Source organism: Hypanus sabinus, chromosome 1 (assembly GCF_030144855.1).
Source record: "Hypanus sabinus isolate sHypSab1 chromosome 1, sHypSab1.hap1, whole genome shotgun sequence".
NCBI lineage: Eukaryota > Metazoa > Chordata > Chondrichthyes > Myliobatiformes > Dasyatidae > Hypanus > Hypanus sabinus.
The window spans coordinates 44,104,720-44,126,348 of record NC_082706.1 but is presented as its reverse complement, the minus strand read 5'-3'; the positions used below and the strand labels follow the sequence as shown (position 1 = coordinate 44,126,348).

The 21,629-nt window shown below is 42.6% G+C and overlaps 1 protein-coding gene across 6 annotated transcripts in view; it reads right to left on the bottom strand.

The window, feature by feature from the left end:
• The window catches only part of LOC132393368 (sialic acid-binding Ig-like lectin 10), a 77,495-nt gene that overhangs the window by 37,325 nt on the left and 18,541 nt on the right, over positions 1 to 21,629 (bottom strand). For 5 of the 6 annotated variants that reach the window (XM_059968491.1, XM_059968512.1, XM_059968519.1 and 2 more), the window contains exons 2-3: positions 18,445 to 18,524; positions 11,685 to 11,813 (exon numbers count right to left, since the gene is read on the bottom strand). The gene's annotated coding sequence lies outside the window, so the exon portion shown is untranslated. Of the gene's footprint in view, positions 1 to 11,684; positions 11,814 to 16,802; positions 17,204 to 18,444; positions 18,525 to 21,629 lie in introns of those variants that run through there. The other variant, XM_059968509.1, reaches the window with a different exon arrangement.

Genomic DNA, 21,629 nt, shown 5'->3' with positions numbered 1-21,629 from the left:
AGCTCCCAAATGATAAGCTATATGTTGAAACAACCCAGACATAAAGTTACTGCCTTGATCAGATTGTATTTCCTGAGGCAACCCAAAATAAGTAAAGCATTTTATAAGAGCCTTTGTTACAGTTTTAGTTGTTATATTCCTAAGTGGTACTGCCACTGGAAACCTAGACGCAGTGCACATGATAGTCAACAAGTACAGATACCCAGTTTTTGTTTTTGGTAATCTATGATAATTTTAGAAAATGGTGCACCAAATACTGGAATAGGTTGCAATGGAGCCAGTGGTATAATTTGATTTGGTTTGCCCACAATTTGACAAGTATGGCACAATCTGTAAAACATCACCACATCTTTTCTTAAACCAGGCCAGTAAAAATATTTTAAAATCTTGTCCACGGTTGTCCTTATGCCTTGATATCTACTCAAGGGCACTATGAGCTAAAGTTAAAATCTCATTTTGATAAACTTTAGGAAGAACTACCTGGTAAACAACATTCCATTCATCACCTGCAGGAGTAGTAGGTGATCTCCACTTCCTCATCAGTACACTTTCTCAAAATAATATGCTACTGACACCTTATCAATTTCACTATCTGGAAGAGCTTGTTCTTTTAATTTTATAATCTCAGGGTCTCTACTCTGCTCTGCTATCATCTCCTTCCTGGACAGAGACAAATCTTCATAGTCAGACTTAGTCCAAGACTCTTGTTCAAACAAAGAAGGCAAAAAAGTTTCTGACACATCCTCAAAACTCGAATCCTGAGTTGAACAGTCATGAGTAACAACCTTATTTTGCACATCAATCTTTTTAGCCATTGCTCAAGTTATAACACGAAGAATCTGTGTTAGAATCCATCCATGGTTCCTCTGACTCTATTGTCAAATGCACTTCAGAGAAAACTTGTCCAACTGCCAAATCATTACCTAACAATAAAGAAATATCTTTCACAGGTAAGCTAGGCTGTAGTCCTACTTTAACAAGTCCTGTAACTAACCCAGATTTTAATTTCATTTTATGCAGATGTTCAGGCATAAGGGTACTCCCAACACCTCGTATATAATTTATCTCACCAGTATCAGACTCTTCATTAAACTTTAACACACTGTCTAACATCAGTGATTGAGAAGCTCCAGTATCCCTAAGGATTTTTCTTAGCACCGGAGTAGATCCTACTTCCAAGGATACAAACCCTTCAGTTATAAAATGATCATATCCCTTTTTAACTTGGTCAGACTTTAACAAAATGTCATTTGTGTTTATTAAACCCTGTGGATTTACAGGTATTTCAGTATGTTTCACACAAGCATCTGGGACTGCTTCCTTCTCTTTCTTTTTCAATCGGAAACAGTTAACTATTACATGACCAGGTTTCTTACAATAGTTACAAATGGGACCAAATTGTCTTTCTTTCACAGGTTTTCCTTCCTCCTTACCTTTCTCACTAACTTCTGATTTAATTTCTGATTTACCTTCATTCACTGTTATTTTTCCTTTAAAAGTTCTGCCCTGAGGAAATTAATTCTTATGGATAAAGCATACTCATCAGCTAATTTAGCAGATTGTGTACACACACCCCTCCCTGTCTCTGCAACCCAACCCCCTCTGGACCAGTTGTCTTATCCAAATTTCAGTCCCTTGATCAATAAATAGGGATGATGAGGGGAATCCAGCTGATCGTTTTGAAAAGGCAAGTGATGCGAGACCACGTCAGGATTGAAGGTGCAGCCCAGATAGGTTAATTGGCCATTTTAAACCGTTCCGACTGAACAGCTATTCAGTACAGTCTGAGAGGAACTGACGGGAATTTACAAAAAAGGAGATATGGAATTGTAAACAGACTGGTCTGAGAGTTTGTTGAGCAACAGGAAAGAATTAAATCTGAAAAAGTAATCTTTCAGAATGAATGGAAGTGCAGAGTGGATCAGATCACTGAACTGTTCCCACAACCTATAGACTCACTTTCAAGGACTTTTCATCTCATATTTTTGATATTTATTGTTTTTTTTTCTCTTTTCTATTTGCACAGTTTGTTCTCTTTGCACACTAGTTGTTTGTCCCTCCTTTTGGGTGTGGTCTTTCATTGATTCAGTTGTGCTTCTTGGATTGACTGTGTATGCCCGCAAGAAATTCATTCTCGGGGTTGCATATGGTGACACATATATACTTTGATAATAAATTTATTTCAGCTTTGCACTTTTGAAGTACATTCTCTTTATGAATATATGTTAATGTCTGGAAATTTTGCACTGGACAGAGTTTCCATGCTGACAGATGAACTGAACTTGGAGAAGGGGTGGATCGAGAGGAGGACCATGGGAGAATTCAAGGAGATAAATATTGGACGGAAAGTAGCAGAGAAGGGACAGGTGTAGGTTTTCACTGAGAAAGGAGAAGTGCTAAATGCAGAGAGGAAGAAAGAAAAGAGGATGCAATTCTGCAAGCTGTACTAGAAAGGGGAAAGACTCGGGGAAAATGTGCTTAGTTCATCACAGGGGGCAAGGCAGGTGAAGAAGGGACTCGAGAAACGTTTTGAATAGTGGCAGAAGCTGGAGATCACTTTAACCAGAGGGTGGTGAATCTGTGTAATTCATTGCCCCAGTTGGTTGTGGGGTCCAAGTCTCAGGAAACACTTAAAGCAGAGGTTGATAGGTTCTTGATTAGTCAGAGTGTCAATGGTGATGGGAAGAAGGCAGGTGAATGGGGTTGAGAGAGATAATAAATCAGCCATGATGGAATGGCTGAGCAGACTCAATGGGCCGAATGGTCTATTTCTGCTTCTCTGTCTTATGGACTTATGGTCACAATGAAACATTCTGAAAAGCCTAGTACAGGGGTTCCAAACCTTTTTATGCCATTGACCGGTACCATTACAAAGGGTCTGCAGACCCCACGTTAGGGACCCTTGGTCAAATGTTTAGTCTGTTCATCATTGTTACGTACTCGTGACACATGACAGTCGAGCCCTTGTCACGTGACTGGGGTTGAAGCTGTACTGGACTTGAGGTGATGGTCTTGTGATGGTGGAATGATGTCATTTTCCCGCCAGTAGAGATCATGTGACGGTTTTTTTTTACAGGTTATAAAAGGTAGACCCCACCCTGTGAGGAGGGGCAGTTCGTGGCTGGATTTGCCAAGTTGACTTCATGCCACTGCGTGTTTGAAGTGATGACGCAGTTTAGTTGAAGGATGAAGTTTTTATTTAATGTCTAAAGTTTAAAAGGTCATTGCCAGCAGGTTCTTTATGATTCTGTTAGTTTGAAATTAGAGGAGAGTGAAAGTTGGAAGTTAAAGATCGAGGAGAATCGCTTTCTACGGTGAAACGGGGGTGACCTTTGTTTGATCCTTATTTGGAAGGATTTCGTTGACTATCTTCGTGTTAATCCCTAGGTTTACCTAGAAAGGATTGAAGGTAGTGGAGAAGGAAAGGTCAGTGCCTTTAAGCCGTTCTGTTTCGTAAATTCTTCGTGGGAAGTTCGACGTCGGGGATCGAAGCAAGCGATGTGAAAGAGAATTTAAATCGTCCTATAAAGTCTCTCCTTTTAAATGGACTGTGAGCATATCGAACTTTTGGCAATACCACTTTAAAGAACTGTTTTGGAATATCACTTTACGAACTGTTTGAACAGCCGCTCAGCAGCTGTTTCCGGTTACGGTTGTGTTTGTTTACTTTTGGGGTGTTTGTTTTCGGTGTTTCATAAAAGTGTTGTTTTTTTATAAGAAACCCTTGCCGATCTCATATATTTATTGTTGCCTGAATACGTAACATTAAATATGGGGGCTCGTCCGGGATTGAATCATTTGAGTTTAAATGCTTGCTGACTTTTAAATCAGTGTTTTGGAAACGGGGATTACTCGGTTCTTTTGTTTGGCTTGTTGTGGTATTCGGCAGCAATGAATATTGATGAGTTTCTGGCTTCGCCAGCTGCGGAGGTGTTGGCGACGGCAAAAAAAACTGAGGTGTTTGAGATAGCTAGTAGATTGCGACTTAAAGGTATTTTGCAGACTACTTCTAAGGCTGTGATACAGAGGAAAATCGCGTCACACTATGTGGATTCGGGTGTTTTTGATGAATCGATTTTAGAGTCGTTTCAAATAAGTAATCTGGAGATGCAGTTGCAAATCGAACAAATGAAATTGGAGAGGTGTAAATTGGAGGCGGAACAAAAGCAGAGAGAATTTGCATATGCAATGGAGGAATTAAGGACTGGAAATCAGTCTTCTGGGTCTAAAAAAACGTTTGTTGCTAGTCAAGAAATTAAATTGGTCCCTCCATTTAGTGAAACAGAAGTGGAAAGGTATTTTCAACATTTTGAAACTATTGCTCGGATGTCAGAGTGGCCGAAAGATAAATGGTCAGTGTTGTTACAGAGTGTAATTAAAGGCAAAGCACAACAAGTTTACACAGCTTTAACAGCTGCGCAAGCTCTTGATTATGATATTGTAAAGAGGCATATTTTAAACGCATATGAGTTAGTCCCAGAAGCATATAGGGAAAGATTCAGAAGTTTGAAAAAGTCTGTGGAAAAAACTTATGTGGAATTTGCCTATGATAAAGCTGTGTGTTTTGAGAGATGGGTTTCTTCTAAAAATGTAAATGGGGACTATGATACATTGAGAGAGCTGATTTTAATGGAGGAATTTAAAAGAAGCATTCCTGTTGAAGTAAGGATCTACTTAAATGAGAAGGATACTGATAAATTGCAGGACTGTGCTAGATTAGCTGATGAGTATGTTTTGATCCATAAGAACAAATTTCCTCAGGGCAGAATTTTTAAGAGGAAAAATAACATGGAGACTCCAGGTAAATTTGAAACTAAATCGGAGGTTAATGAGAAAGTTGATGAGAAAGGAAAGCCTGTGAAGGAAAGACAGTTTGGTCTTACTTGTAACTATTGTAAGAAGCCTGGCCAAGTAATAGCTAACTGTTTCAAATTGAAAAAGAAAGAGAAGGAAGCAGTTCCAGATGCTTGTGTGCAACATACTGAAGCACCTGTAAAGTTACAGGGTTTGATAAAAACAAATGAGGCTTTGTTAGAGTCTGACCAAGTTAGAAAGGGATATGATCATTTTATAACTGAAGGGTTTGTATCCTTGAAGGAAGGATCTACTCTGGTGCCAATAAAAATCCTTAGGGATACTGGTGCTTCTCAATCATTGATGTCTGACAGTGTGTTGAAGTTTGATGAAGAGTCTGATACTGGTGAGGTAAATTACATAAGAGGTGTTGGAAGTGATTTTATGCCTGTACATTTACATAAAGTAAATTTAAAGTCGGGGTTAGTTACTGGATTTGTTAAAGTAGGATTACAGCATAGCTTACCTGTGAAGGGTATTTCTTTATTGTTAGGTAATGACTTGGCAGGTGGACAAGTTTTTCCTGAAGTGCATTTGACATTGGAGTCAGAGGAACCAGAGTTGAATTCTAACACAGATTCTTCCTGTGTTGTGACTAGAGCTATGGCTAAAAAGATTGATGTGCAGAATGAGGTTGTTATTCAGGACTGTTCAACTCAGGATTCAAGTTTTGAGGGTGTGTCAGAGACTTTCTTATCTTCGTTGTTTGAACAAGATTCTGGGAGTAAGTCTGTCGATAAAGATTTATCTTTGTCTAGGAAGGAGATGATAGCAGAGCAGAATAGACTCTGAGATTATAAAATTAAGAGAGCAGGTTTTACTAGATAGTGAAATTGATAAGGTGCCAGTAGGATATTACTTGGAAAAAGGAGTGTTGATGAGGAAGTGGAGATCGCCTACAATTCCTGCAAGTGAGGATTGGAATGTTGTTTACCAGGTAATTGTTCCAAAAGCTTATCGAAATGAGATTTTGACTTTAGCTCATAGTGTGCCTTTAGGTGGACATCAAGGGGTAAGGAAAACTGTGGACAAGATTTTAAAACATTTTTACTGGCCTGGTCTAAGAAAAGATGTGGCGATGTTTTGTAAAACGTGCCATACTTGTCAAATTGTGGGTAAACCAAATCAGGTTACACCAATAGCTCCATTTCAACCTAACCCAGCATTTGGTGAACCATTTTCTAAAGTTATTGTAGATTGTGTTGGTCCATTACCAAAGACAAAAACTGGTTATCAGTATTTGTTGACTATCATGTGTACTTCTTCTAGGTTTCCAGAGGCAGTACCACTTAGGAATATAAAAGCTAAGACTGTGACAAAGGCCCTTATAAATTTTTTTTACTTATTTTGGATTACCTAAGGAGATACAAACTGATCAAGGCAGTAATTTTATGTCTGGATTGTTTCAACAGATAGTTTATAAATTGGGAGCTAAGCAAATCACTTCGTCTGCATACCATCCAGAATCGTAGGGTGCCTTGGAGAGGTTTCATTCTACCCTCAAGAATATGATTAGGACATTTTGTGTGGAAAATGAAAGTGACTGGAATGAGGGTATAAACTTACTTTTATTTGCAGTAAGGGAATCGGTACAGGAATCTTTAGGTTTTAGTCCATTTGAACTTGTGTTTGGGCATAGAGTTAGAGGACCTTTAGCTTTGTTGAAAGAACAGTGGATTAATAAGGAAGTACACACTAATTTGTTGGACTATGTGTTGAAATTTAAGGACAGGTTACATAAAGCTTGTAGCTTAGCTAAGGAAAATTTAAAGTTGGCTCAGGAGAAAATGAAGACTTGGTATGATAAAGACGCTAGGATGGGGATGTTTAAGCCTGGAGATAAGGTGTTGGTTCTTTTCCCAGTGCAGACAAATCCTTTACAAGCTAGATTTCATGGTCCTTATGAAATTGTGTCTAAAATCAATGATGTGGATTACGTGGTAAAAACTCCAGATCGTAGAAGGTCAACACAACTTTGCCATATAAATATGTTGAATCCATATTTGGAGAAACAATCTGATACTGTGACTGTTGTGGTTAGTGAGAGTGAGTTTGATTTAACTAGGAAGATGATAGATGATTCATCTGCATTTCATTCTAAATCCAACATGGTTTCTGTTAGGTTACCAAATTCAACCATTCTGGAAAATATTGATGAAAAATTAGCACATTTACAGTTAGAGCAGAGACAACAGATGAAGGAGTTGATTTTTAAATATAGGGAGTTGTTTCCAGATGTTCCGAGAAGGACTACTATAGCTTCACATGATGTAGATGTTGGGGATGCCAAACCTATTAAACAACATCCATATAGGATGAACATGGAAAAATGTGAACTTGCTGAGAATGAAATTGAATACATGTTAGAGAATAATATCATTAGACATTCTAACTCGAATTGGAGTTCGCCATGTGTTATGGTGCCAAAGCCAGATGGTAGTATTAGGTTTTGTACGGATTATAGGAAGGTGAATGCTGTAACGAAAACAGATGCATATCCAATTCCTAGAGTAGATGATTGTGTAGATAAAGTTGGAAAGGCAAAGTTCCTTACAAAGATTGATTTATTGAAAGGGTATTGGTGTGTTCCATTAACGGACAGAGGTAGAGAGATTTCTGCATTTGTAACTCCATCTGGGTTATATGAGTATAATGTTCTTCCATTTGGGATGAAGAATGCCCCAGGTACTTTCCAGAGGATGATTAACTTTGTGATTCAGGGATTGAAAGATACTGATGCTTATATTGATGATTTAGTGACAGGAAATGATACTTGGGAAGCACACATTATTGCGATGGAGAAATTGTTTGAAAGGCTTTCAAAAGCTAACTTAACTATTAATTTAGCTAAGAGTGAATTTGGACATGCCACTGTGACTTTCCTTGGTTATGTTGTGGGTCAAGGTAAGGTAGCTCCTGTTCAGGCAAAAGTTCAGGCAATTTTAGAGATTCCCACTCCAACGGGGAAAAAGACTCTCAGAAGGTTTTTGGGAATGGTAGGATATTATCGGAAATTTTGTAAGAATTTTGCTAATGTTGCCCTTCCATTAACTAACCTTCTGCGGAAGAATGAGAAGTTTGTATGGACGGTGCCTTGTCAAGAAGCATTTGAAAAATTGAAAACAATGATATGTCAACAACCTGTGCTTAAGGCACCTGACTTTGGAAACCTTTTTCATTGGCTGTGGATGCTAGTGATGAGGCTGCAGGAGCAGTATTAATGCAAAGGAATGAGGGTGATGAGGTTGATCATCCAGTAGCTTACTTTTCTAAGAAATTTAATAAGCATCAAAGAAATTATTCGACAATAGAGAAAGAATTGTTATCTCTTGTTTTAGCTTTGGAATATTTTGAGGTATATGTTAGTACAACTCAGAAACCACTTATTGTTTACACTGATCATAATCCGTTAGTTTTTCTGAGTAAGATGAAAAACAAAAACAGAAGATTATTAAATTGGAGTTTGATGTTACAAGAGTACAATATTGTGATGACTCATATTAAAGGTAAAGATAATGTGGTTGCTGATTGTCTATCTCGATGTTGAATGTACACTGTAATTTTTTTATGGAGTGGTTTTTTTTCAATTGTAACACTCCTACTGTATTGTGACTTATAAGCTGTTATATGCTGGTGTTGTGTATTGTATATGTTATAAAATTTATACCTTTGTTTTTCTTGTAAGCAATTGTTAAAAAATTTTTGTTCTTATCAGACCAAAAATGTTTTTTTGGAGGGAGGTGTTACGTACTCGTGACACATGACAGTGGAGCCCTTGTCACGTGACTGGGGTTGAAGCTGTACTGGACTTGAGGTGATGGTCTTGTGATGGTGGAATGATGTCATTTTCCCGCCAGTAGAGATCATGTGACGGTTTTTTTTTACAGGTTATAAAAGGTAGACCCCACCCTGTGAGGAGGGGCAGTTCGTGGCTGGATTTGCCAAGTTGACTTCATGCCACTGCGTGTTTGAAGTGATGACGCAGTTTAGTTGAAGGATGAAGTTTTTATTTAATGTCTAAAGTTTAAAAGGTCATTGCCAGCAGGTTCTTTATGATTCTGTTAGTTTGAAATTAGAGGAGAGTGAAAGTTGGAAGTTAAAGATCGAGGAAAATCGCTTTCTACGGTGAAACGGGGGTGACCTTTGTTTGATCCTTATTTGGAAGGATTTCGTTGACTATCTTCGTGTTAATCCCTAGGTTTACCTAGAAAGGATTGAAGATAGTGAGGAAGGAAAGGTCAGTGCCTTTAAGCCGTTCTGTTTCGTAAATTCTTCGTGGGAAGTTCGACGTCGGGGATCGAAGCAAGCGACGTGAAAGAGAATTTAAATCGTCCTATAAAGTCTCTCCTTTTAAATGGACTGTGAGCATATCGAACTTTTGGCAATACCACTTTAAAGAACTGTTTTGGAATATCACTTTACGAACTGTTTGAACAGCAGCTCAGCAGCTGTTTCCGGTTACGGTAGTGTTTGTTTACTTTTGGGGGGTTTGTTTTCGGTGTTTAATAAACGTGTTGTTTGTTATAAGAAACCCTTGCCGATCTCATATATTTATTGTTGCCTGAATACGTAACAATCATATTTTGGGAAAAGTTTGGTCTGTCTGGTAGAGATAAATTGAAATGATTCCAGGTTCAGGGAATTCAGTTCTGCGGGTTGACTGGAGAATGATTCTGAGGGTCTCTAGTGATGAGGGTGGAGAATTGGAAAAACAAACGCAAAGAACTAAACACAAGGCTCAACTATCCTCAGTGGATAACTGCACACCCTCCAGCAAACTCATACATCAAACCACCGGTTACACGTCCGCAGGGACAAGCAATAATTTTAACCTTCACAGTTTTTGGTTCAGTTTATAAGGCACAGACAGATCTGCCAGTGACACTTTGAATGTGATACGACAGGGAGTTCAGAAGCATCTCTGTACTCCGACTCATCATCGCTGTTGATGAGGCCAACCAATGTTGTGTCATCTGCAAACTAGTAGACACAGTTTGAGTCATGTGTCAGGAGTGTGAATTCCAGTGGACTGGGCACACAACCCTGGGGAGTACCCGTGCTCAGTGTAATGGGACTGGAGACATTACTGCCTACAGGGACTGACTGTGGCCTTTGTGTTAAGAAGTCCAGCATCCAGTTACAGAGGAAGGTGTTAAGACCCAGTGATCATAGTCGCCCAGTATTTCCTGGCATATGATGGTGTTAAATGCTGAACTGAATATTTAAAACAGCAGCCTGACAAATGAGACCCCCATCTTCCAATTAGGTCAGCACAGAGAGGAGGGCAGAGGTCACTGATCATCAGAGGATCAATTCAAGTGACAGGCAAACTGGAAAGGGTCCAATGTGGCTGGAAATAAGGCTTGAATATGTTCCATAACCAGCCACTCCAAGCGTTTCATAATGGTTGATGTTAATGACACCAGACAATAGTCATTTCGACAGGTTACCGTCACCTTCTTTAGAACTGGAATGAAGGTTGCCATCTTGAAAACGGAAGGCACAATGAGCATTTCCAGAGAGATGTTGAATATATCCATCAGCACCTCAGTTATCTGGGCTGTGCAGTCTTTTGGAACCTGACCTGGTCTATTATTGGGCCCGGCAGCTTTGTGCAAGTTGACTTGGCCAGGGTCGTCCTCACCTCAGCTTCAGTCAGACAGAGATATTCAGCCTGTCGAGGAGTGGGTCATCCTGGTCTCTGACCCGGAGGGTAGACTTTTGGTTTGTAGTCATCTGAATTCCATAAAATCATAGACCAAAAGTCATAGGAGCAGAATTAGGCCATTTGGCCCAGTGAATCTGCTCGACCAATCAATCATGGCTGATCCTCTTTTCTCTTCCTCAGCCCCGCTTCCCGACCCTCTCCCTGTAACCTTTGATGCCGTGCCCAATCAGGAAGCTATCAAACTCTGCCTGAAATACACCCACTGACCTTGTCTCCAAAGCTGCCTGTGGTAACAAAATCTACTAATTCACCACCCTCTGGTGAATGAAATTCCTCCACATCTCTGTTTTAAATGAATGTCTCTCTATCCTGAAGTTGTGCCCTCTTGTCCTAGACTCCCCCACCATGGGAAACATCCTTTCCCCAGCTACTCTGTCTGGGCCTTTTAACAGTTGAAATGTTTCAATGAGGTGCTCCCACATCCTTCTTAAATTTGAGTACAGACCCAGAGCTATTAAAACGTTCCTTGTATAATAACCCCTTCATTCTCGGAATCATACTTGTGAACCTCCTCTCTAATACCGGCGCATCTTTTCTTAGATGAGTAGCACAAACTGTTCACAATACTCAAGGTGAGGCCTCACCAGTGCCGTATAAAGCCTGAGCATCACATCCCTGCTCTTATGTTGCAGACCTCTTGAAATGAAAAGTAACATTGCATTTGCTTTCCTCACAACCGACACTCCCTGCAAGTTAACCTCTGCACAAAGTCTCCCAAGTCACTTTGCATCTCAGATTTTGGATTTTCTCCAAATTTAGAAAATAGTCAGTACATTTATTTCTACTATCAAAGTGCATGAAAATGCATTTTCCTACATTGTATTTCATTTGACAGTTTCTTGCCCATTCTTCCAATCTGTCTAAGTCATTCTGTAAGCTCTCTGCTTTCCCAAAACTACCTGCTCCTCCACCTGTCTTCATATCATCTGCAAACTTTGCAAGAAAGTTATCAATTCCATCATCCAAATCACTGACATACAGAAAAGGCTCCCTGTAGTCCCACTCTATGCCTACTGCCGATCAGCCACTGCTTTATCCATGTTACAATCTTTTCTGTAAAACCATGGGCTTGTAGCTTGTTAAACAGCTTCATGTGTGGTACCTTGTTAAAGGTCTTCGGAAAATCCAAGTTCACATCAACCAATTCTCCTTTGTCCATCCTGCTTGCTTCTTCTGCATTCTGTTATTGCTTTACCTTGTTCTACCTCAATGCACTGTGTAATAATCTGATCTGTAGAAACAGTATGCAACACAAGCTTTTCAGTGTGTTGGTAGATGAGACAATAATACACTGATTTCAGGATCAGTGTCAGCTTCTAAATAGTTGTGCATATCGAGTGCAAGCCCAGGGGTTCAGATCTGGAACTGGAGCAGGGTTGACTTGGAGGGCATTAGGCAGGATCTAGCTGGGGTCGACTGGAATGTGGAGGGCTTTTAGAAGGGCCATAACAAGAGTCAGGGGCAGCATGTTCCTCTTAAGGTGAAGGGTAAACATACCAAGTTCAAATCTCAATCTGAATTATGCTTATTATCACTGACATATATCAACAGATGTGTTGTTTTGTGGCAACAGTTCAGTGTAAAACAGAAGAAATATAGTAAAAATTAACAAATATGGTGGGGTAGTGTTCATGGACTATTCAGAAACCTGACATCAAAGGAGAAGAGGATTTGACTAAAACGTTGAATGTGGGTCTATTCAGTCTCCTGTACCTCCTCCTTGATGGTAGCAATGAGAAGAGGGCATGTCCTGAATGGTGAGGTTCCTTCATGATGGATGCTGCCCTCTTGAGGCATCACCTGTTGAAGATGCCCTCGATAATGGGGATGGTTGTGCCTGTGATGGAGCTGGCTGAGTCTAGAACCCTCTGCAGCTTTTTACAACTTTGTGCACACCAGATGGTGATGCAACCAGTCAGAATGTTCTCCACGTTTCTGTAGAAACTTGCTCGAGTGGTTGGTGACACTCCAACTCTCCTCAAACTCCTATTGAAGTATTTCTGTTCATCAACGTCTCAGAGCTCTGTGTGAGGGAGCTGAGAAGAAAGTGAAAACTCCAGTTATCCTCTGCCTTCACAACTCTTCCCATGGATTGTCGTGAGGCAAAAATCATCCCACTCTCTAAGGAGGGAGAGATAAAACAGGGAACTACAGAGCTCTCGGCCCAATGTGATGGACAATTCCGTGACCTTTGCATGTCACAAATATTCCATAATTTCCTGCCTCCTCGCAATTTGAAAATGTTGTCATTGAAGCAAACTGCCATCATGTAGTTCTCCATGGATTAATGTGCCTCTCTGAGGTGGGTGGCTCTCTAACACGGGATATCAGACACCAAGAAGATCTAAGCTACTCACACAAAATGCTGTGGGAACTCAGCAGGGCAGACAGCATCCATGGAAATCAATAAACATTTCAGGTGAGACCCTTCACCTGGACTGAAAAGGAAGGGGTCAGAAGCTGGGGGAGGGGTTTACAATCTGTCAGGTGAAAGGCAATACCAAGTGATGGGGTAGATAGGTGAGTGGGGCAGGGTCAATGAAGTAAGAAGCTGGGATGTGATAGGTGGAAGAGGTAAAAGGTGGAAGAGGAATCCAATAGGAGAAGAAAGTGGGCCACGGAAGAAAGGAAAGGCAGTGGGGAACCAGAGTGTGGTGATGGACAGGTCATGTGGGCGGGGGAGGGAATGAGAAGGGCTTCCAGAATGGGTAATAAGAAATAAAACTTAAAATGGGAGATAGTGGGTCATGGGGATAGAAAGGGAAATAGTTACGAGAAGTTAGAGAAGAGCAACACGGTATCACAGTGGTCAGCATTGCATATTATAGCAACAGCAACTGAGGTTGAGTTCCTGCTGCTGTCTGTAAGGAGTCTGTACGTCCACTCTGTGACTTCATGGGTTTCCTCTGAGTTTCCTCCCACAAAGACGTTCGGGTGAGGGTCAGTAAGTTGTGGGCATGCGATGTTGGTGACAGACGTGACCTCGAGCCATGGACAGACATGTCGGTGTGGAATGGGAAGTTTGGAAAGGAGGATACAAAGAAAACAATCATTTCATTACTTTCCACCACCATGGGTTTCCACCCAAAACCTGACAGCCAATGACGAATGCTCAAAGTGTGGGCACTGGGAACCACAGAAGCCAGTGTGCACACACCTCAGTCACCACATGAATGGCAGCAGTTCATGGTAGTGGGACAACTCTACCTTCCTGTTAGGACAGAACCCACATACCTGAATGAGAAGAGAACACATCGGCGTTTGTGGACCCAAATGATTTCAGTGGCCTCTATTTCCCTGTGCTCTGATTGGTCAGAAATACACTCGGGGTGCCTCCTGTGTCAAATAGAGTGACCACTGAGTGTATGTTCATCGTCTCCTGCTGTTGTAGCCCATACACACAAGCTTTTACGTGTCGTCCATTCAGAGATGCTCTTCCCCAAGCCACAGTTGTAATCTGCTGCTTCCTGACAGTTTGAACCGGTCTCACCATTCTCCTCTGACTTCTCTCATTAACGAGACATTTTACCCACAGAACGGCCACTCACTGGATTTGTTGTTTTGTTTTTCACACCTTCTCTGTAAACTCGAGAGACTGTTGTATCTGAATATCCCAAGAAAAGAGCCATTTCTGGGATATCAAACCACCTCACTGAAATCATATTTCTTCCTCATTCTGATCTTTGGTCTGAACAACAACGGAATCTCATGACAGTATCAGCATGGTTTATGTATTAAGTTCCTCCACATGTGTGCTTGATAAGAAATCTTCATTAATGAGCAGTGTACAGGTGTTTTTTACAACTAGAGAGCTGTGTCCTCATAGACTGTATTCTTTACTGCGAACTCACAGACTGTATTATTTACTCTGACCTCACAGACTGTATTCTTTACTGTGATCTCACAGACTGTATTCTTTACTCTGACCTCACAGACTGTATTCTTTACTGTGACCTCACAGACTGTATTCTTGACAGCGATCTCACAGTCTGTATTCTTTACTGTGATCTCAGGGTCTGTACTCTTTACTCTGATCTCACGGACGGTATTCTTTACTGTGATCTCACAGATTGTATTCTTTACTGTGATCTCAGGGACTGTATTCCTTACTGTGATCTCACAGAGTGTATTCTTTACTGTGATCTCACAGATTGTATTCTTTACTGCGATCTCACAGACTGTATTTTTACTGCGATCTCACAGACTGTATTCTTTACTGTGATCTCACAGATTGTATTCTTTACTGCGATCTCACAGACTGTATTCTTTACTGTGATCTCACAGATTGTATTCTTTACTGCAATCTCACAGACTGTATTTTTACTGTGATCTCACAGATTGTATTCTTTACTGCGATCTCACAGACTGTATTCTTTACTCTGACCTCACAGACTGTATTCTTTACTGCGATCTCAGAGACTGTATTCTTTACTCTGACCTCACAGACTGTATTCTTTACTGTGACCTCACAGACTGTATTCTTTACTGTGATCTCACAGACTGTATTCTTTACTGTGATCTCACAGACTTTATTCTTTACTGTGATCTCACAGACTGTATTCTTTACTGTGATCTCACAGACTATATTCTTTACTGTGATCTCACAGACTCTGTTCTTTACTGTGATCTCACAGACTGTATTCTTTACTGCAATCTCACAGACTGTATTCTTTACTGCAATCTCACAGACTGTATTCTTTACTGCAATCTCACAGACTGTATTCTTTACTGTGATCTCACAGACTATATTCTTTACTCTGTGGTTTCACAGTAGAGGAATTGTAATAGCTGGATGCACTGTTTCAGCTTTGGAGAAAGTAGGAAAGTTAGCAAGTCCCAGTCAAAATTTAACAATGCTCCGGAGAAACCATTCTAATGGATGCATCTTGGCTTGGAATGGCCACGGTTTGGCCGTGGACATAGCTCAGCACATCCCCAAAACTAGTTTTCCCTCTGTCGACTCTGCCTACACTTCCCACTGTCTCAGTAAAACACCCAGCATACTTAAGGATCACACTCTCCATGGACATTATCTCTAATAGCCCCTTCCATTGGGGAGGAGAGATGAAAGCCTTAAACACATACAGTATCACCAGGTTCAAGGACAGATTCTATCTCATGTTTATAACATGACAGAATTGTTCCCCAGTACAACAGGTTGGACTCTTGACCTCACAATCGACAGGAGCTCGTTATGATGTTGCACTTTATCGTTCACCTGCACTGCACTTTCTCGGTAACGGTTACACTTTATTCTGAATTGTTATTGTTTTGCCTTGTTCTACCTCGATGCACTGTGTAATAATTTAATCTTTTTGAACAGTACGCAAGACAAGCTTTTCCCTGTATCTCGGCACATGTGACAATAGTAAACCAATACCAATACACGAGGATCCTATTCTATTCTCCCACTTTCCCAACGACTACCCCCACCCTCAGATTCTACCACTCACACACACTCTGTCCAATCTGAATTGCAACTCCACAGTGAACTGAGCAGTCCATTCGTACACAGACCGAGACCAGACAATATTCAGATACCAGAGACGGCAGACGCTGGCATACGGAACACTCGCCATCTGCTGGAGAATTTAGCGAGTCCAGCAACATGTGTGGTGGGGAAGGAATGGTCAACGTCTCACGTCCAGACCCTGTATCAGAACTCAGAGCGGACGGAGAAACAGTACTCAGGGTGAACGGGGTGGCCGGGTCCAGAGGTGGTTAAGAAGATTGGCTTTATTTGTCAAATGTACATTGAAAAATGCAGTGAAATGCGTCATTTGCATCAATGAGTAACATTATCCAAGGATGTACTGGGGCAGCCCGCAAGAGTCCCCAAGCTTCTTGCGCCAGCATCGCATCCCACAAGTTACAAACCCGAACTCGTGAGTCACTGGAATGTTGGAGCAAAACTGGAGCACACGGAGGGAGCCCAAACGGTTACGGGGAGAACATAATTACTTTCTGCAGCGGAAATTGAACCCCACCCCCCCCCCCACAAGTGATTGGGAGGGAGGTGGTGAGAGAGTGCTTTGATGGTGGGAAGAGTGAGACTGGTAGCGGAAGTTGCAGGTAGATTCTCTACAAAGGAAATGCTGAGAATTTCATGTCTGATTCTGCCATTATCTAGAAGACCAACTGAATGAATAATTAGATTTTCCATTTTCAGGTAAACCCACTCCCGTTCTGATTCAACTCCACTCTATTTTTGTTCTCTTACCTCTCCACCAGGCAGTCAGTCCGGCCAGAACCTCCAAGACTCAGGATAGTTACTTTAGCCAAATTCAGGAGTAGATTAATGAGGACGTGGAGTCAATTTGATGCGGTAGAACAGAGGCGATGTAAGTAGAGGCGCGGCAGAGTGGAAGTGGTGGGTCCAAGTGCGTATCGAAGCAGCAGGGTTTGGGTCCGAGTGCGAACAGCCCAAGTTTGGCAATTTAAGTGCGGGGACAGATTGAAAAGGCTAGGGTGTCGGGGCGGGGACGCAGTTCAGCTACTACTCTGCAACATATCTCAAGATTGTATATATTCTACATACTCCGATAATAAATGTACTTTGAACTATGGGAGCTAAATGTTGATGTGTGATATCGAGCCGAATTCTGAGAACTGCCCAACACCCGTGGTTTCACACATTTCCACCGTCAGCAAGACTGAACCAACACTGTTGAGTTGTCACTGACTATTCTTATCGAGCCAGTGATGTCTCTGTGAAGCTGCTCACCAATCAGCCGGGCTCTCGCCCCACCGTCCCACACGTTCCATCCCCGAATGATCCAATTCCCACCGGTTAATCTTGTTAAAGCTGCTTCCACTACCCTGATGAGAGACTGAGTAACAGAGAGAGGTTGAACTGGTTGGGACATTCTTCATCAGAGTGTATCATACGGGGTGATCACATTGAGGTGTTTAAAATCATAACAGACATAGACAGAGTAAAAGTTCACAGTCTTTTTCCCAAATTTGGGAAATCAAGACCACAGAGGCACAGGTTTAAAGTGATGGGGGAAAGATTTAATGGAGACTCGAGGAGCAATTTCTTCTCCTCGGAAGTGAACAATATATAAGACCATAAAACCATAAGACATAGAAGTAGAATGAGGCCTCTCAGTCCATCTAGTTGCTCCGCCATTCTCTCATGAGTATGTTCTCTCCACTATAATCCTTCTCAACCACAGTCCCCTGCCTTCTGCTTGTCACCTTTGAGATCCTTATCAATCAAAAACCTATCAGCCTCTGCTTTAAATACACCGAATGAATTGGCCTCCACAGCTGTCTGTGGCGATTAATTCTACAGATTGAACACAGTCTGGCTGAAGAATTTCTTCCTCTTCTCTGATTGAAAGGGATGATCCTGTTCGGAGGGAGTGCCCTACAGTCTGAGACTCTGTAGGAAACGTCCTGTCCAGGTTCACTCTACGAGGAACAAGCTGCCAGAGGAAGTTAATGAGGGAGGTAAATTAACAACATATGGACCAGAAAATGAAGAGGGGATGTTTAGAAGGACATGCGGCAAAGGTGGCTGAATTTCTAGTTGAAGGGTCTCAGCCAAAAATGTTTATTCCCCCCCAGAGATGCTTGCTGACCTGCTGAGTTCATTCAGGATTTTGTGTGTGTTACTCAAGATGTCCAGCATCTGCAGAATCTCTTGTGCTTGTGAATAATTTAGATGGGAATCTTGGTCAGCAGGAACAATTTGGGCTGAAGGGCCTGTTTATGTGTTGTACGACTCTGGCTCTTTCAGCTAACCAGTCGGTCACACAGCCCAGCCCCCTACTCAGCCCTGAGTACCCTGGTTAGTGTCACACCAGCCAGACTAGAGGAAAATCAGGGATTTACTGCCCGAGCTGCTGCTGATTTACCTTGAAGAAGTGGCAGGAGGAAGTACACCTTTCCGATTGTTCTCAGATCCAGCATATTCCGTTACTTTTCCGCCCTTGGACTGAAAAAGAAAGGAGATACAATGAATCTCCAGCAAACTGCTGTGATTCCAACATCAGTATTGGGTGTGGATTCCCAGTATGTTCCACACAATTCCCATTAGTAAACACACACACTACTAATTCATTCCATTTTAATGTTGTAATGGACATCTTAAAGGGAGCTTTGAAAACGAGGACACATGAATAAGGAACTGGGCCCCAGTTAATAAGAAGTGAACAATAAACTAACACGAAGTCTTGAAGGAGGAGTTTTGCACAACAGACATACCGGTCAAGACATGAGAACTAAATTTAGAACGTTATCGTAAAACTGTTAATGTGTTGGTATATTGCACTTGGAGCATTTTGTGCTGTTCTGGTCACCCAGCTACAGGAAGGATGTCATTAAGCTGAAGAGAATGCAGGAAAGATTCACGAGAGTATCACCTGAAAATGTGACACTCCCTCAGTTCTGTTCCTCTGACAGTGTGACACTCTGTCAGTACTTTACTCGGACAGTGTGACACTCCCTCAGTACTGTCCCTCTGACAGTGTGACAGTCCCTCAGTACTGTCCCTCTGACAGTGAGACAGTCCCTCAGTACTGTCCCTCTGACAGTGTGACACTCCCTCAGTACTGTCCCTCTGACAGTGTGACAGTCCCTCACTACTGTCCCTCTGACAGTGTGACAGTCCCTCAGTACTGTCCCTCTGACAGTGTGACACTCACTCAATACTGACACTCTGATAGTGTGAAATTCTGTCAATACTGACCCTCTGACAGTGTGACACTCCCTCAGTACTGTCCCTCCGACAGTGTGACACTCCCTCAGTACTGTCCCTCCGACAGTGTGACACTCCCTCATTACTGTCCCTCCGACAGTGTGACACTCCCTCATTACTGTCCCTCAGACAGTATGACACTCACTCGGTACTGTCCCTCAGACAGTAACACTCCCTCAGTACTGTCCCTTTGACAGTGTGTTATTCCCTCAGTACTGTCCCTTTGACAGTGTGTCACTCCCTCAGTACTGTCCCTCTGACAGTGTGACACTCCCTCAGTACTGTCCTTCTGACAGTGTGACACACACTCAGTACTGTCCCTCTGACAGTGTGACACACCCTCAGTACTGTCCTCTGACAGTGTGACACACCCTCAGTACTGTCCCTCTGACAGTGTGACACTCCCTCAGTACTGTGCCTCTGACAATGTGACACCCTCAGTACTGTCCTTCTGACAGTGTGACACTCCCTCAGTACTGTCCCTCTGAAAGTGTGACACCCTCAGTACTGTCCTTCTGACAGTGTGACACTCCCTCAGTACTGTCCCTCTGAAAGTGTGACAATCCATCAGTACTGTCCCTCTGACAGTGTCACTCCTTTAGTACTGTCCTTTCCTCAGTACTGTCCCACTGAGAGTGTGACACCCCCTCAGAACTGTCCCTCTTACAGGGTGACTCTCCCTCAGTACTGTCGCTCTGACACTGTGACACTCCATCAGTACAGTCCCTCTGACAGTGTGACACACCCTCAGTATTGTTGCTCCGAAAGTGTGAAACTTCCTCAGTTCTGTTCCTCTGACAGCGTGACACTCCATCAATACTGTCCCTCTGAGGGTGAAATTCCCTCAGTACTGACCCCTTGACGGTGTGACTCTCCCTCAGTACTGTCCCTCTAAAAGTTTGGCACTCCGTAACTACAATGACTGCCTCAGTACTGTCCCTGTGACAGTTTGACACTCCATCGGAACCATCCCTCTGATAGTGTGAAATTCCCTCAATAATGCCATCTGATATAGTGACAAACCCACAGTTATGTCCCTCCGACAGTGTGACACTCCCTCAGTACTGTCCCTCAGACAGTGCAACAATCACTCATTAATGTCCCTCAGACAGTGTGACAATCACTCATTACTGTCCCTCAGACAGTGTGATATTCCCTCAGTACTGTCCCTCTGACAGTGTGACACTCCCTCAGTACTGTCCCTCAGACAGTGTGACAATCACTCATTACTGTCCCTCAGACAGTGTAACACTCCCTCATTACTGTCCCTCAGACAGTGTGAAACTCCCTCAGTACTGTCCCTCCGACAGTGTGATATTCCCTCAGTACTGACCCTCTGACAGTGTAATATTCCCTCGGTACTGCCCCTCTGACAGTGGGATAATCCCTCAGTATTGTCCCTCCGACAGTGTGATATTCCCTCAGTGCTGTCCCTCTGACAGTGTGATACTCCCTCAGTATTGTCCCTCCGACAGTGTGATATTCCCTCAATACTGTCCCTCTGACAGTGTGACACTCCCTCAGTACTGTCCCTCCGACAGTGTGATAATCCCTCAGTACTGTCCCTCTGACCGTGAAACTGTCCTTGACTACAGTGACGGCCTCAGTACAGTCGCTGTCACAGTTTGACACTCCATCAGACCCATCCCTCTGATTGTCTGAGACTCCCTCAATACTGCCCACTGACAGTATGACAATCCCTCAGTAATGTCCCTCTGAGAGTGTGACACACCCTCAGTACTGTCCTTCTGACAGTGTGACACTCCCTGAGTACTGTCCCTCTGAAAGTGTGACACACCCTCAGTACTGTCCCTCTGAAAGTGAGACAATCCATCAGTACTGTCCCTCTGACTGTGTGACACTCCCTCAGTAGTACCTCTGACTGTGTGACACTCCCTCAGTACTGTCACTCTGACAGTCTGACACTCCCTCATTACTGTTCTGACACTGTGATACTGCCTCAGTACCGTCCTCCTGACTGTGTGACATTCCCTCAGTACTGTTCATCTGACTGTTTGTCACTCCCTCAGTACTGTCACTCTGACAGTGTGATACTCACTCAGCACTGTCCCTCTCACAGTGTGTCACTCATTTAGTACTGACCCTCTGACCGTGTGACTCTCCCTCAGTACTGTCACTCAGACCATGGCACTCCCTCAGTACTGTCCCTCTGACTGTGTGATACTCCCTCATTTCTGTTCCACTGACAGTGTGACTCTCCCTCAGTACTGTCACTCGGACAGTGACACTCCCTCAGTACTGCCCCTCTTGATACTGTGAAATTACATCAGTCTGCCCTCTGAGAGTGTGACAATCCCTCAGTACTGTCCCGCTGACAGCGTG